The 16,221-nt window shown below is 37.3% G+C and overlaps 1 pseudogene; it reads right to left on the bottom strand.

Moving 5' to 3' along the window:
• Positions 1-5,843: 5,843 nt before the first annotated feature.
• Positions 5,844-14,039, bottom strand: LOC141498928 (interferon tau-like; annotated as a pseudogene).
• Positions 14,040-16,221: the final 2,182 nt, after the last annotated feature.

The raw sequence follows: 16,221 nt of genomic DNA, 5'->3' as shown, positions 1-16,221 counted from the left end.
TTTTGAGCCTTTCCAGTCTTTTTACATTTTACTCACAGTCATGACCTCTAAGATCCAAGTAAGTCCACTTGCTCCTCAATTTCCTGTCTTTGTGTCTTTGTGCTAGCAGTCCCCATGCCTAGAATACTCGATCCATTCACTCTGCCCCTTGGATCCTCTGGCTCCTTCAAGGCTCAATTTAAATTTAAATTTTTTTAAGGAGATCTTTCCCAGTTCCCAATCTGACCTCAGAACCATCCCTTGAGGATGACTCTCCATTTATACACTGGTATCTTTACTAATAGCTTCTAGTAAGAAACCATAATGTAAGGGGAAGGGCTGTAGATCCTTAACCCACCCCCTTCCCAGGCTCAGGTTATATGACCTCCAAGAAATAAAGCTGGCTTCTTCATACTTTTCCTTCCTCATTATTTTTCATCCTATAACCAGGAAGGAAAGTGTTTAATCTGGACCAAGAGTTCAAGCTACATGGATTCAGAAATCCAGAAATCCAGGCCAAATACCATAGTGAAACTAGCTTTGAGGAACAAGGGTCCAGGATTCCAGTCCAACAGACATTTTGAATGTGAGCTTGGTGAAACCAATGCTAAGGAGGAACTGAGCTAAATTGTGTGACATCCTTCCTCCTAAAGACTGAAATGGTATATTCCAAAAGTGTTTGGGGAAGCATTTGTGTCTTTCTTCCTTTTTATAACTGTGAAGTAAATTTCCCTTTGGGAAAAACCAAATCATTGTGGAAACTTGGGTACTAATGACTGGCCCCCTAAAATAGAGGAACATGACGTTTGAATGAATAGAAGACACATGCAGAAAGAGACAGACGAGACAGAGACAGAGAGAGAGCCAGAGAAAAACAGAATCAGAGAGATAAAGACAGAAAGACAGAGACAGAAAGAGAAAGAGACACATAGGGAGAAAGAGACAGAGACAGACAGACAGAGAGAGAGAGAGAGAGAGAGAGAGAGAGAGAGAGAGAGAGAGAGAGAGAGATACAGAAATAGAAACAGAGATTCCAAACCCTCAGAAGACCCTGGTGCAACGTAGAAGGTCTAGACTTGAAAGAGTTACATCCATGTTGATCTATGTATATAGTCATTTGTCTCCTCTTTTAGAAGATAGTTTCATTTAGGTAAGAGAGTGCTTCTGCCTTTCTTTGTATTTCCCCACATTTAGGAGAGTGTTGGTACATACATAGAAATTACTTGATAAAAGCTTATTGTTTAGTTTGAAAATAATATCCAAATTTCTGTCCTATTGTCACAATTCTAGTTAGATTGAGATATCTGGGTTTTCTCCCCTAATGCAGATAATTAAGAAAACTTTCAATCAGTTGCCTAGCTTCTGGGAGTGTTGGTCATGAAGCTTCCTCCTCAGGGCAGGAGCTCCACCATCTTCCCATACCAGGAAAATATCATCTTAGTGCTCAGAGAAGGCTCCTTCCTTCCAATAGCTGCAAAGTAGATGAACTTGCCCCTCCTGCTCCACCAATTGCCCCAAATGAAAAAAAGTTCAATTTAAATCTTTAAGAGGTGAGTTCCTTCTACCAAAAACAACTTGAATTCCACAAAACATCTTTAATTAAGGAAGGTCTTGACCTGTCCTGTCTTATTCCTTTCCAGGCTACACTGCAAATTTTCTCCACCAAGAACCTTTCTTTATTTTTATCCTTACACCTCTCTCCTTTCAGCTTCCTTTTATATATATTGTCTTCTATTTGAATGTAAATTCTTGAGGTTGGGGACAGTCTTTCTACTTTTATTTGCATTCTTAGTGCTTAACACAAATACCCATTGTTGTTGTTTCTTTTCAGTTGCTTAGTGTTACTTGGCCATGATATTTTTCAGTAAACAGAAGTTAAGTGACTTGCCTAGGGTCACACAGCTACTAAGTGTCTGAGCTGAATTTGAACTGAGGTCTTCCTGACTACAAGTCCAGTGCTCTATCTCCTGATCCATCTAATTGCTTCTATCTCCTGGTACACAGTGGTCACTTAATAAATCCCTGACTTGATTCAAGCTAACCAAGAGCTTCAGTTAGGTCTTTTTAGTTCTGCTGCTACCTAATTATCACCTCAGTAAAGTTAGTTATATTATATATCTCTAGGTCTTTACCCACCTTTAGAAATGAGGGTGGGGAAAAGGATGTGTTAAAATTCTATCTTGTTATAGCTCCCCACTACTACTACCACCTTTCCTTCCTAGTCAGGATACAAAGTACAGAAAATTAGACTACAAAGGGGACCCTAAACATTCCATACAGTCCCAAAGATCAAAGGGGCATAATTTACAAATTGCATAATAAAGTAACAAAAAATCACATCCTGGCAAAATATGCTGAATTGAGGGAAATCACCTAGGCTTTGCTGTCAGGGCTATGATATATAAATTCAGAGAAGCTCCAGATGATCATAGACAAAGCCAGGAATTGCTAAATGGTGCTGCTAATTTTTAGATGATGTGGACACATTAACTTTTAAAGTTTTACAGACAACTTTGAATGTTATTTGTTAGTAAGTGAACTAACCCCATTAGAACTAACAAATAAAAATCTGTTCCCCCAAAAAACTATACAAAAACAAAAGGGTCCTTTAGTCCCAATCCATCTCCATATTACCTAGTGTATCCAACTTAAATCCATGATTTTGGGGGTGGTGCTTTCTGCCTCTCCCCCTCCCCTTCCTCTTCTTTATTTTGCCTATTTCATCTGCCCCCCCCCCCGCCATCTGCCTCTGTATTCTTTTTGTCATTTTTCACTGTACTCTTTCTCTGCTATTTGACCCCCCAACTTTTTGTAGTTAGCCTTGTTTTTTGGCTGTCATAATGGTCTTTTTCAAAGTACAAAGAACCAAGCATGTTTGCCTCATTTCAAAATTTCCTAAATTAGGGGCAACTAGGTAGTGCAGTGGATAGAGTACTGGCCCTGGAGACAGGAAGACCTGAGTTCAAATTTGACCTCAAACACTTAATAATTGCCTATCTGTGTGACCTTGGGGAAACTCACTTAAACTCATTGCCTTAAATAAATACAATTTAAAAAATAAAAAATTTATAAATTAATTCAGAGAATCTATTATCTTAAGTCCTCTATGGCTATATAATTTCATGTAAGTGGAACTTCTAATTAAGATGACAATGTGAAAGACCATTTTTCAGTGAAGTCTGAAAAACATACTAGAAGGAGAAATGATTTTTAAAATTGAAAAAGAAACAGAGATTTTATATATATATATATATATATATATATATATATATATATATATACAGTCCAGAATTGCATGAGTTTTCCAGAAGTTTGCAACATTTTAATCAGTCATAGAAGAACATTTGAGCAGGGAAATAATAATAAATTCTCCACCAAAAAGCAATGCAATCTTCTACATCTAATTGGGACCTGTCAGGGATAGCTGTGTTCATAAGAACATATGGAAGCATCTGTATTGATTGCTGCAAATCAATTACATAAACAAAAAGTAGTTTTAGGACAATATAAAAACTCTTAGACATAGTGGAAAGTGTTACATCTAAAGAGAACTTCTTAAGAATACCTGGAAGAAGAAAAAAATTACTGCAATTAACCAGGAACTATGAATTTACCTTTTGTGGTCATACATGCTAAGTTTGAGCTCACTATCTCCAGGGACCAATTGTGCCAGGGGAAAATGCACCACTGGTTGAAGGGATGATGTTTCTGTTACAGTAATTCATACTCTTTCTAACAGCTAATTAATTCCAACTGCTAATCAGAGGGTACCACTTCATTGAATGCTTGTAAGTTATAGTATTAAAAACCCCAGACCCTCAGAATTATTTCTAGAGCTCTGAAGGGAGACATTACTGGCTAACCTCTGGGAATGTTCATGAGAGTTGAGAAGATGAGCTCAGAAGGGGTGCAAGATCACATAGCTTTCAAGTCTTTCAAAGTTGGTTTTTTGTGGGGAGTTTTTAACATCATTATATTAGTTCTGCTGGTTCTGCTCATTCCATTCTAAACCAGGTCATACAGGTTCTCTCAGATTTTTCTAAAGTTGTCCTTTTAATCCCTTAGTGTTTAATAATATCTCATAATATTTGTGAATCATAATTTACTCAATCATTGTCTTAATCCACCTTATTTTTAGTTTTTCGCTGTAATGAAAAAGTTACTATGAATGTATAAGCCTAATGGTGGTATAATTGAGTCAAAGAGAATGCACAATTTAAAGAATTTGAGGTAAGAGTCCCAAGTTGATCATCAGAATAGTTGAACTACTTTGCAATTCCAAAAATAGTTGATCAGTGTGTTTGTCTTCTGATATCCTTTCCAAGAATTATCATTTTCCTTTTTTTGTCATCTTTGTAAAACTGATAGATAGGAGGTAGTAACACAAACTTTTTTTAAAAAATTTTTATTTAAGTCAATGGGGTTAAGTGACTTGTCCAAAGTCACACAGCTAGGCAACATTAAATGTCTGATACCTTATTTGAACTCAGTTCCTCCTGACTCCAGGGCCGGTGCTCTATCCACTGCACCACCTAGCTGCCCCTAACAGAGACTTTTTAAAAGTTGCCTTTATTTTATTATTCAAGATTAATAACATTTTATACGGTTTTTTAAGGACTGGATTTCTTCCCTTTAGGATTATTTATTCATATCCTTTAACCATTTGTGTGTGAGTGAATGTGTATATGTATGTGTGTATATATATATATGTATGTGTGTACATGTATGTACATTGTGCATGAATTTTAATCAATTACTCATATATGTCAAACATCAAATAAAAACATTTTAAAGAATTTCCCAGTTAATTGTTTCTCTCCTAATATCAGTACAAGTTTGGTGTTGAGTCATTTCAATCGTCAGACTCTTTGTGATTCTATTTTGATGTTTTCTTAACAAAGATGGCATGGTTTGTCATTTTCTCCAGTTCATTTTTATGCATAAGAAATCTTGGGCAAACAGAGTTAAGTGACATGCTCAGGCTCAGGGTCAAACAGCTAGAAAGTGTCTGAAGTCAGATTTGAACTCGGAAAGATAAGGCTTCCAGTCTCTAGTTCTGGTGCTCTAATTCATTGTGCTTCCAAACTGTTCAAGTTTAGCTTATGCAAGAATATATAAATTTTATATAATCAAATTATTCATTTTATATAAAGAAAATGACAATTTCATCTCTTCTTATCCTTTCTATTAATTAAGATCTTAATTCTGACATCGTGATCCTAATTCTTAGTAAAGAATTCCACCCCTAACCATAATTGTGAAAGGAATTTCCTTCCCTTCTTCTCTAATTCATTTTTGATATGATCTTACATTCATGTAGTACATCCTGGAGTTTTAAATGGTGTAATAAGTGAGATGATCTATCTAAAAAAATTTTCCAAATGAATGAATAGTTCTTCCTAGGACACATCATGATAGATCAATAAATATTTTTATTTAAGAAAAGAATTTTAATATAAAAATGAAAAGTAGACTCAACATAAATTCAGCATAAATATGTTCATTGATAAAAAATAAATATTATAAATATTTGTAACAGAACAAAACTAAATATACAAAGTATTCATGTCATTCAACTAGTAAGCTCACTCTCTTCTCTATATTATCCCTTTGATTCAATATTTGAATAATAACATTTAAATATGCAAATATAAATATATTTATATATAAAATAATAATAGTTTTATAAATTAAATAATAAACTATTAAATAATAAATAAATTATTTAAACAATAACAGTATATTTAGATAAATTTCTTTTTAGGATTTTTTTAAAGATGTTTTTACCAATATTGACTGCTTTGTTTAAGAAACCAAAAATTAATCAAGGAACTGAAGTGTTCTGATTGTCTATTCCATCCTCTTTAGCTCCTGAAATTTCTGGTGAGTTTGTTCATGAACAGAAAGACCAATCTGATCTCTACTCACACAATCTCCCAGGAATAGTGGCTGTACTCTTTTTCTTGCAGGTACTGCCTTATTCCTTGGAAGTAGTTCTTCAGGACCAGCCTGGAGTTCTGACTTTTCAAGAAAGGCTTTTCCCATTCCACATCTTATCCAAAACACTTTTCCCGCTGTTGCAGCTGCTGATCCAGTCCACTGAACAGTCTCATAAGCTGAGTCTGTTTCTAAGCATCAGGAAGAGCTTTCAGCCTGAAGATGGTGAAGATCTGCTGGAGCATCTCACGCACAATGACTGTGGCATTCCCCCTCTGGAGCTGGCTATCTTCCACGGCTTCCTTTGGGAAGTTAAACCTGGTTCAGTCCTTCCAACATGGCACCAGGGGCAATGTGCTCACTTGACTCAGAAGGGAGAAGTCTTTCTACAGACTCTTAGTCAGGTCACATCCTAGAGAGCAGTGAGAGCTGAAACAGAACAACACAGTTCAGGAGGTCATGGTGACTCTGAGGATAGTTTGGGTTTGACTGAACTGGGAGATCAGTGAGAATCTGTCTTGGGTTATCTGGCCTTATTTATAATTATTTATAATGAAATTTACCTTCACTTTCTACTTTCTTTTAGAAGATATCATTAAAATCCTTTCTTTGGAATGCTTGTAGAAAGTTGACTAAATTCACCATTAGATAGAGGTGAGAGTTCTTTGTACTTAGGGACCTTGTTTTGTGGGTCATTTTTCTTGTCTGACACCTATGATCCTTTATTGCATGTAAATCATAGGAATACTTAATTTTTTCTCTATAAGTTCCAACTCCTGTCTTTAGTCTTTTGTGTAGGCTGTTTCCCATGGATGGCATATTCACCTTCCTCATCTTTAGCCCTTTAAATTCTTCTTCCATTAAATCGAAAACCATAAATCTTTAAAGGTCAGAACAAATGTCTTCTCCTTCATGAGACCTTTATTCCCCTCAATTTAATTCTCAACCTCATCTCCATAACCTTATATGTCTTGTTATTTATTTTATCTTTAGTCATCTGCATATATGCTGTTTTTTGTTTTTATATTCTGAGTATCTAGTATAATACTTGATCTAATTCACAGGATTGTTGCAAAGATCAAATGAGATAATAATTGTAAAATGTTTTGTAAACTATAAAAAACCATCTAACCTACATAAATAATACATGCTCAATAAATGTTTGATAAATTAAATTGCATATTGTTCATTTTATCTCCAAGATCTGAACCTGTTTGCTCTGTTCCAATTAAATGTTTAAAACTTTTTGTGCCCAGTCTGATCCAACCTTCTCCTGACTCCATTCACTTGCCAAGAGGGAAATGTTTGCCTTTCCATTGTAGTCTGCTGCCTTCCTACTCCAAGACCCAGTTCAGTTGAGACTGCTATAATTCTTTCACTATTTCTTTCTCCACAGTCTCTATACCCATCCCTTCCCCTTTAAATCTTTCAAGACATTCATTTTTCATCTTTTCTATGCTTTTACTTTCTAGCTTGCATTATATCCCTGTATATATATATATATATATATATATATATATATATATATATATGTGTGTGTGTGTGTGTGTGTGTGTGTGTGTGTGTGTATCATCCCTCAATTAGAAAGTAAACTCCATCTCTTACTCTTTAATTCCCATCAGAGTGACTTCTAAGATTTTCAATCGGGAATGATAATAATGATGATGAAGATGGTGGTGGTGGTGATGGTGATGGTGATGGTGATGGTAATAAACACACTTATTTAGTGCTTACTATCTGCTAGGAAACATTCTAAGTACTTTACAATTATTTCATTTGATTCTTGCAACAATCCTGGAAGTTGGATGCTTAAAAACTATTCAATTTTATAGATGAGGAAACTGAGGCAAACAAACAGTAAGAGCAGATTTGAACACAGATCTTCCTGACTCCATGATGGTTCTACATGCACTGCACCATCTAGCTGCCTCTGGGTTTAAATCCTGTCCCAGATATTTAGAAGTTAGGAAAAACTTTTATCTTATTCAGAGTTAGTTTCTTCATCTGTAAAATGGGTATAATGAAAGCACTTACCTCAAAGGACTGTTGCAAAGGTCAAATGAGATAATTTGTAAATGTTTTGCAAACTATAAACTTTATGGTTTTGCAAACTAAAAAGAACTATATTGATTTAAAAAAACATGCAAATAAAATGCTATCTGGATCCAAAGGAGGTAGCTGTAACCAATTCACAATTGTAGGGGAGAGAAGCAAAGCAAGGAAGACATCATGAGGGAGGTGATATTTAAAGGAAGCCTTGAAAGATGGGCAAAATTTCAAAAGACCATTAATCTGTTGAATCCGATTCAAGTTGAATTAAGCTTGAGAATATTGTAAGAAGATATAAGGTTTCTAAAGTTTCTTTAAGCAACTAGGTTTTGTGATGCTATGATTCAAAGCTGTCACCTAAAAGAAAACCAAGGGACAGCTAGATGGGGCAATGGATAGAGCACTGGCCCTGGAGTCAGGAGAACCTAAGTTCAAATCCAGCCTCAGATACTTAATAATTACCTAGCTGTGTGGCCTTGGGCAAGCCACTTAATCCCATTGCCTTAAATTCAAAAAAAAATCAAGTGTGTCCCTAAATCAGAAATATGTGAATGTCAGTTTCCTGAGTCTCAAACAGCATTTCATGACAAGAAACTAGCTCCAACCTTCCTTTCTTTCACTTGGTGTATCTATTGATTTCATTTTGAGACTCTTGGGGGATTGTTGAATACAACTCTCCCTGGGAAGAGTGGGCTTACATTTAACATAGTTTCTAAATAACAAAGTGGCCTGAATGCAGCATCACTGTAAGATGAGTCCTAAACTCAGCTAACACTAGGAAAAATCCTAAGGGTCTGTTTGTCTTAGGGTAGTCAGGCAGCACAGTGAATAGAGTTCTGTAAAGGAGTTAGGAAAAAGAGTTTAAATCCAGTCTCAGATGCTTGCTAGCTGGGTGATCTTTTAACCTCTATTTGCCTTAGTTTCCTCATCTGTAAAATGGGAAAATAATCACACAACCTCACAGAATTGTTATAAGCTTCAAAGGAGATAGTATTTATAAAGAGTTTAGCAGGTGCTCTCTAAATGCAAGCTATTTATTATTACTATTATCTTGAAATGTCCTTAGGTTATGGCTGAACCTAGATGTTTTCCTTTTAATTCAAATCCAGAGCCTGCCTAGGCTCTCTATTTACTGACTTATCACACTCTGAAATCTTGACTTCAGTCCCTAGTCTTATCTGCTGAGTTCACAGTTCCGAGTCACCCTCAGAAGCATTTCTTTCTCTTGGCCAACAGGGAAAACTACTTACTCCAACTCCACTTTCAACATGTTGAATATTCATTCAGATTCCTTTGGTTTTATTGCATCACATTTTACACTCAAGGAATTCTGGTGACTTGAAAACTTCAGACTGAAACTTTACTTCTTTTATGTTTCAATATTATTCATATAGAGAACCTCAAGAGTAGATAAAAATTTCCATCTTTGAATAGTAGACACAGTTTGTTGAAAGTCACATATTATATGAATTTCCACAATATAAAAATCATTGCTTACATTTCAGTCCTATGAGCTATTTTAACTGTGAATTACTAATTTTGTCTAATTCTTTGCTTTCTTTTAGATATGATTTTGTAGTGAGTACTCTCTAGTTCCTACTTTCTCAGATCAAAGAAGGATTCATTGATTCATTGACCCATCAGAGTTCAGGGGGGGGTAGCTCTAAAAGGTTTCTATGACTCTTGCCTCTAATGTCATCTCCTTGAGCCCTAATTCTGCTGTTCCCTGCACTGCTCACTCAGGCATATATTAAATGCTTTTTCCCTTCCATGACTTGAGGTTTCTTTTTTAGTTTCAGATTAATAAATATAATATAATATTAATATAATATAATGCAATAATATAAATAATAAATATAATAAAAATAAATATTTTATTTGTTCTTGGAGAAGAGCCTGAGGATTTTCATTTCATTGATCTGCCAATCTGCCAGTCTGTCTCTTGAAATCATTAAGAGCAATGTCAATACTGAAAAACTTTAGTCTCTCCTGGGCTGGACTAAATAATCAATCTTTGTAAAGACATCCCACATTTAGATAGATAGCCATTAAAATTATATGTCTGGACTATGTAAAAATCGTAGGAAACATCACCTTTGGTGCTTTTTACTTCACTCATACAACCTGAACTGGAACAGGAAGGGCTCACACAAGACTGAGAGTCAATGGCATTTTTATCTGTTTCACTGGTTTCCATGGTCAAGACAATTTATCATCTACTTGATAGCCTGCTGATGATAAGCTTTTTTATGATAAATAGGATAGGATATTGGGCAGCTGATTTATCTGTCACTAAAAGTTTTTCTCATCTGGTAAAGCCTTGAACTCTGGGAACACAGACCTCAGGCAGGAATGATGATTATGGATTCAAGTAGGACTTTTGTAAATATTTTGTAAATTTGATAGTTTGTAAAATTCATGTAAAACATTATAAAATAAAAGGAACTGACATTCTATAAAAAATGAAGCTGACAGCTATGCCAATTAAATTTTAAAATTTCTTTATAAAGTAATTGACAATAAATATCCTTTTCTTAAGTCTGTCTCTTTTCCAATCCTTACTCTACAATTCTACTAAAGCAATATTCATAAAGAAGATGTCTATCTGTGTCACTCTTCTGCTCAAAAAACTACAGGGATCCCCTATTCTCTCTTAGACCAAATGCCTCCAATTGGCATTTCAAGTCTTTCATAATTGATTTCACTCTACATTACCAGGTTTAATACCTTCTACTCATATCCAAGCATTCCTCATACATAGCATTCCATCTCCTTTTTCCATGCCTCTACACAAGCTATTGCTGCTAAAACCTCCTTCTGCCTAATGACTACCTTGCATGCATTTTGCTTTTACTTTTATGTACATATGGTATTTCTCCTGAAAAGCTCCTTCAAAGCATATGCTATTTTATAATTGCCTTTTTGACCACCTCAACCTAACATAATACATGGAACATAAGTATAGAGTGGTTAATTTAAACTCATATTCACTCTGTTAAAGAAGATTAGATTTGAATGTTGCACATCATAGAAATATTATTTATTTCTTTGAGTTTTGTTGTGTATTTATTTGAGTATTTATTGTGTATTATGGGGATAATAACCTGCTCAGTGAGGATCAAATGATAAAAGACATATAAAGTGCTTTGCAAACTTTAAAATACTGCATAAGGGGCGACTAGGTGGCGCAGTGCATAGAGCACCAGCCCTGGAGTCAGGAGTACCTGAGTTTAAATCCATCCTCAGACACTTAATAATAATCTAGCTGTGTAGCCTTGGGCAAGCCACTTAACCCTGTTTCCTTTCAAAAACCTAAAAAAAAATTGCATAAATTTTTGATATCATCATCATCATCTTATGTTTAATGGAGTTAATATAGAAACAGCCCCAGAACAAGATGTTCTCCTGTTGTTCATTAATGCATATTTTTTGGCAGAGTACTATAAGCAATTTTAGTCTTATAGAAGAAATGATAAAATATTGCTTTAACTATATTTTTTCTTTGTGACAAGGGAAGGTTCTCTGTGGGAGGTTTGAGAAGTGGCATATATCAGAAAGTGTCTAAGATGTAAAGAACAAAAAATTAGAACATTGATTTTTGCCTCTTTGTTCAATATTCTTTTAACTAGAATCAGAACTATAATAGGACTATCAGAATTTTGCCCCAGTGGAAAAAAATTAGAGGGAGTCGCATCACCATCTAACTTCACGGGCTACCTCCTTCAATCCCTTGCTCAGATCTATCATCATCAGTGATTTCTCCCCAAGCACACTGCACTTTGCTCACCAGTAAATTGAGAAAGCTCAGGTAGCTCCATCTAAAGCTTCCTCCCACACATCCTGAGTTGCTTCACCATTCACTTTTTTCCCTTTTCAGAGTGGGTACTAACTTTGTTCAGGCTTGTGTGTCTTCCCCCTAGAAACAGGGACATTTGTAAGAAGCCAACAGTTTCATCTAGAGCTTTCTTTTGCCTTTCCTGATCCCACCACTACCCAGTTCCTATAAAGAGAAGATAGGAAAGTTTATGGAATCCTTAGACTTTATCCCTTTGATCTATGACTTATATAAGGAGAGAAGTAACCACAGCCAGCCATCTAAGAAATTGTTTCTGTAGGATGAAACCAACATCACCACATCATTGCCATCATCAATCATCATCTTGCAAGTCTAAGACAGTGATGGCAACAGTTGAAAGATTTATTTGCTTAAATAAGTTTTTCCCTTTGAGCAAGGAAAGGGACACACTACCTATTTCATTTGAGGACAGCTTATCACTGTCAATTAAATTGTGAGAAAGATTTCAGATCAATATAAAACCAGCTTCCTGATGATGGGGAACTAGTCAGTGCCATTAGAGAAAAAGTCCAAATATCAGGGTTCTTTAAGTGGAAAAACTCACAAATTGATTCTGAAGGTGTAAAAGATCAAACTTCTAATTCATAGGCCTGCAAAGTTCATCACAAGCCTGCAAACTTCACAAATACACTTCACAAATTACAGGCACAGGTTAAACTTCTTCTGGAGAGGAAGCTACTCAAGGACAGAATGAGGTAAAGAGAGAAAGCCATAAGAAATGACTGGTGTTAGACCTGAGTGAGTCCAGCTTGGAAGGGGATGTGGGCCAAACTTTTATAGAGTCTTGCCCACTTCCTATGCAGGGAGAAGTCAGGGAAAAGGGGGATCAAAAGACCCTCTTCTACATGACTGGGGTCATAGGTACACACTTTGGGAGACTGAAAGCTAGAAAACTGGAGGAGGGTTTCAAGAATGGGCTGAGTTTGGCCGTATCTTGGCAAATTTACATTCAACAATGGATTGTTATATTGAACAATGGAGAGAACTTACATCTGAAAAGGGTTTATGCTGAACAATTTGGGTCAGAGGCTTATAGGAACAACTGGGAAGGGAGGTCAGAAGCCCTCAGAAAATATCTAACAGGCACAAATAATATTTTCTTAATATTAAGAAAGTAGACAGATATTTCTCTTTCAACATTCCCTTTAAATTTTATCCAGTAGTCTCAATTCTTCTCTCTGAATCCACAAAGAATAAGTCTAAATCTTCTAAAAAATAGCCTTCAAATTTTTGAAGACAATATGCATGACATACCTAATTTTCTACAAGATACAGAATTCCCAGTGCCTCTAACCACTCTTCATGAAATTGAGAAATTGTTTATAGGGGGTCACCCTCCACTAGATACATTTCAGAATCTTTGTGATCTTCAGAATGATATCATAGAAAATGTTCAGATTTATTTGCATTCAATGCCTATTATGTGCAAAGCCCTGAGCTAGGTACATAGCCATCACAGTCCCTTCCCTCAAGGGGCTTTCATTCTACCAAGGGGGTAGAGATAATAAAACAAAATCACTGAGAAGCAAATACAACATGTATTTGTACATGTAATCTTAGGGCTGGGAGTGAATTTTAAGATGCTTAAATACTCAGGTTCATCCTAGGGGTCTCTGATATCAAAAACAAGGGATCAAATTCTCTCTTTCTCTCTAGCTCTGCCCCCACTCAAGTTTCAAAAAAGAAATCTCTAAAGTAAAACTTTGATGTGATCTGTATCTCAGGCCTCCCTAAAAGAGAGTTAACAGCATCCTTCTAGAAAAGTTATTTAATGCATAATATATGTATCGTATATAAGACGATTGTTTATTTGTCTACTACTTGAAAATTCAAAAGATGTTAAAACTCAAAATTTAGACATGAACCAACACAGACATCACAAACATCTTAAATATACCATTTCACTCAGAATACTTTCTCTAGAGGGTAAAGAGAATTTTGAGGGATTGATAAATAGATATTTTGCAATCATCTCAGACTTTCACTGGCTAAACAAAGGTCCTCATAAGGTTCCCATCTCTTGTCTAGAGAAAGACATTTTTAATCTTTCAGGTATTAGATGATTTTACCATTGTCATCTCCTTTAATAATTGTGGAATTTAAAAAAAATCATATCTTTCTCTATTTAACTGAGATGGGAATACTGAATTCAAGCACTTTTCATGCATAATATAACTGCCAAGGCTAGAAATGTCCATTTCTCAGGAGTGCTAGTCATTGACCCTTGTCCAGATTACAAAACAACAGCAAGGTAGACAAGGACTAAGTCTCACCAAGGCAAGCACATCCCCCACTGCCATATGCTTTTATTTCCAGAAAAAAAATCAGAAAAGAATTTCAGAAATCAGAAATCTTCCCTAGAAAGGAAGAAAATGATTTTCTTCTTTCTAAATCCTAGAGACTTGACTATCACTCTATTAACAGTCATAACTATCTAGCTGTGTTTGGTTACAACAAAGTGACAATCAGCATAATTAGCCATCAGTAAACATCCTCTCTTTTCCAAATACTTGTGTTACCATAGTTGTCATAATCAAGTAAAATAATAACATGAATGTTAACAATATTTTCACCTAGTCCCCAAAGACCAGGCTTCTCCAATATCCTACAAATTCTCAAGGACAGAGGACTAGTCATTCCAATTACAATTTAACCCCTGTACCAAGATCATCCCCCACAGTGGGGAGTATGGGGTCTGGATTACTGCACTGCACAATAATACAGGCACAGACAACCCAAGGGACAAAGCCACCATTCTTGCTCTGAGCTATTCCTCCCAAAGTAATGGTAACCAAACCAGTTAACATGGAACCAGAAACAAGAGACAGAAGTAGCCAAGCACCCCATACCACTCTGCTTCCCCTCTCTCATACATGACTTCCCACTTCTAATGTTCATTCTCATTCTAAAGCTCTTTCTGCAATAGCACAAAGAAATGGGTCAATTTAAATTTACTCTTAGTGAAATTCCATATTCAGCTTAATATATGACTTCAGGTAGTAGCCCCAGCAAGAAAGTTTAGAATGGTCCTCAAGGTTACTTGTTGGGGGCGGGGGGAAGAGGCTTGGCGGTCGCTTAGCGGGGGAAACATAATCACCTTATAAGGGAATGTTACAGAACTCGGCCCCTCATTGAGTAAGAGTTCATGGGAGGGAGGACAGAGGGGATAAAAGTGTCTGCTGAGAGGTTGGGCGGGAGCGGGGATGTGATCACAGAAGAATAAAGACTCATTATCCACCTCAGGCGCTCTGTCTGGTTCTTCCCCCATCAAAGAGTGGGGGCCGGAGGTACCCCGAAGACTCATCACGCGTTGGACTGGTGAGTAAGAGGACGGACTAGCATAAAGAAGCCGGCGTTGTAAATAAAAACCCGGCAAGTGGCACCCGGAACAGGGACCTGATTTTGCTAGGGAACGTCTGAATCCGCTGGTCGGATTCTCCAGACAGCCTCGGTCGTTTCCGACCAGGAGGAAGGAGAGGGCGTTTACTCTCAGATATTGCCTGAAGGACATATCCCTATTGTGTTGACTATGCTTCCTTTCTCTTCCCTTTCTCCTTCTGCTCTAATCACGCTCCTTGCCGTGCTGGCCTGTCTGATTGTGCCCTGCTGCCTCCTTCTCTTTTGCCGAACGGGAACTTTCCAGTTCTGCCACCTGTTAGGACTGCAGCCTCGGCTAGTAGACAGCATGGGGGGCCGGAATAGTATTCCCGCCTTTCAGCCGGAGGAGAAAGGGGTCGTTGCAGCGCAGCTTTATAAACTCTGCGCTAAGCATGGTTGTAAATTACCTATCAAGACGTGCCGTGCTTTTGTTGAGAATATCTGGAACATCTGCCCTTGGGTGCAACATAGTGGGATCCAACCAGGTAAATGGAAGGTGGTAGGGCAGCAGATGGCCTCCTATGATGACACCTGCCCGGGAAAACTGACCCCTGAGGATTTTACAGTGTATAAGATAGTGGATGCAGCCCTGCATCCCCAGAAGGTGACTTTGGCACGACCAATCAGCACTCAGGTGGGTAGCTCGTTGGCGGGATCGGATTCAGAGAGCTCAGAGGAAGAGGGAAGGCCACCCCCTCCCCTGTATCCATGGGAGGAACTTAGAAGAAACAATGGGGGAACAAGGGGCCCCCAGGGAGAAGAAAATGCCGCATGCCCCTCCTTACCGAGACAGAATGAAAAGGGGGAGGGCGATGAATGTGGCACACTTAGAGATTCAGGGCCGGAAGTTTCCGAGCGCGGGAAGGGAGGGGTGCAAACAGTCCTCAGGGGTGGCAGGAAGAGGAGTGTGAGTAGGTGGGACCGGGAGGCTGCTGACGAGGAGGGAGAAGTCCGCGCTGATTGGACAGCTGCCGCGCCCCAGGCTTGGCAGCCCAGCCAGGAAACAGAGGCAAAAAATCCCC

This window comes from Macrotis lagotis, chromosome X, assembly GCF_037893015.1.
Source record: "Macrotis lagotis isolate mMagLag1 chromosome X, bilby.v1.9.chrom.fasta, whole genome shotgun sequence".
Classification (NCBI taxonomy): Eukaryota; Metazoa; Chordata; class Mammalia; order Peramelemorphia; family Peramelidae; genus Macrotis; species Macrotis lagotis.
This window is presented reverse-complemented; position numbering and strand designations above follow the sequence as displayed.